At 44.4% G+C, this 1,803-nt stretch overlaps 1 pseudogene; it reads left to right on the forward strand.

Annotated features, from left to right (window-relative positions):
- Positions 1-1,775, forward strand: LOC110410885 (UDP-glycosyltransferase 91C1 pseudogene; annotated as a pseudogene).
- Positions 1,776-1,803: the final 28 nt, after the last annotated feature.

The following is a 1,803-nucleotide window of genomic DNA, read 5'->3' on the forward strand; positions in this document are numbered from 1 at the left end:
CTTCATGATAATAAGAAGGCCACCAAACCTCTCTCTCTCTCTAGGCTGTACATCTTCAGGGTCTCTCTAGTCTCTAGGAGAATTGCAAGGAAACACCAAAACACTGAAGAAAAAGCTCTAAATACTTAATAGCAGTCTGATTTTCCAGTTATGGATGGCAGCCAAAAACAGCTTCATATAGTAATGTTCCCATGGTTAGCTTATGGCCACATCATGCCATTTCTTCAAGTCTCCAAGTTCTTAGCTCAAAAGGGTCACAAAATATACTATATCTCCACACCTAAAAACATCAGCCGCCTACCGAAGCTTCCTCCAGATCTCTGCTCCAACATGAGCTTTATACAACTTCCCTTGCCTCACGTTCATGGCCTGCCACCAGGAGCTGAGTCCACCTCCGATTTACTCATTCACCAAGTCCCTTTCCTCAAAAAGGCATATGACAAACTCGAAACTCAGTTGACTGAGTTCCTCAAAAAGTCATCACAAGTCAAATGGATTATCCACGATTTCGCTCCTTACTGGTTGCCGCCTGTGGCTACTCAACGCGGCATCAACTTAGTTTACTTCAGTATATTTTCTGCTTCGACGTTCGCTTTCCTTGGCCCTCCATCTGAGCTGTTCAATGGAAACAGACAACGACCAGAAGACTTCACGGTGGCACCAGTGTGGCTGGATTATCCTAACAACCTAGCTTTTAAGCTCCATGAAATGGTGGGTCACCAGGAGTGTATGGACTCTGTGTCCGATTTTCAACGGGTCGGAACATTGATTTTAAGTTGCAAAATTTTGGCTTTGAGGAGCTGCTATGAGGTCGAAGCTGACGCGCTTCGTGTGCTTAGTAAGATTCACCGGAAACCTATTATTCCGCTTGGATTATTGCCGCCATCATTGCCAAGTAACGAAGATAAAGAAAATGAGAATTGGGAAGCAACGAAGAAATGGCTTGATAGCAAACGAGACAAGTCAGTTTTTTATGTTGCACTGGGTAGTGAGGTGAATTTGAGTCAAGAGTTCATGCACGAGTTGGCATTTGGGATAGAGAAATCCGGGCTGCCATTTATTTGGGCTGTCAGAAACCGCCCTTTAGTTGAAGGACAGTTGGTACAGGACATACTCCCATCCGGGTTCGAAGAACGAGTTTCAGGTCGGGGACTGCTTTTACGGGGCTGGGCACCTCAACTCAGGGTCTTGACTCACTCCTCAGTTGGTGGTTTCTTGACTCACTGCGGTTGGAGTTCAGTTATTGAGGCACTCGGATTTGGTCTGCCTTTGATATTATTCCCCGGTGCGAGTTCGGATCTTGGGTTGGTTGCCAGGTTGATGCATGGCAAAAAGGTTGGGTTGGAAATAGAAAGAAACGATCTTGATGGATCATTCACAAGTGACCTGGTGGCTGAGTCTATTAAGCGAGTCATGGTGGATCCCGAGGGGGAGCCACTCAGAGCAAATGCATTCGCAGTGAAGGAGATTTTTGGCAGTGTAGAGCTGAGTAACAAATACTTGGACGAGTTCACTCGGTCCATCGAAGAACTTCCACCTTCTGACGCTGAGGTTTGAACGGTAGGCGACACCGTATATGCTTGTCTTATGATCATGACATTTTCCTTCTCCAAACTGCTGAAGATGCCAAATGTTATCATTCTCATGGTATTTAGTATGCGTAACAAATAAACCACCTCCACTTCTTGAACGTACATAGCTCTGCTTGTTGTAGCCTCTAATACCTCATCTTTATTGTATAATTAATGAAAATCTTTAGAAATTTTCTTAGCCTATTTTTTATTCCCTTTTTCTTGCAAATTT

The sequence above is a fragment of the Theobroma umbraticum genome, unplaced genomic scaffold, assembly GCF_002168275.2.
Source record: "Theobroma umbraticum cultivar Fairchild unplaced genomic scaffold, ASM216827v3 scaffold_56.0, whole genome shotgun sequence".
In the NCBI taxonomy this organism is placed as follows: Eukaryota; Viridiplantae; Streptophyta; class Magnoliopsida; order Malvales; family Malvaceae; genus Theobroma; species Theobroma umbraticum.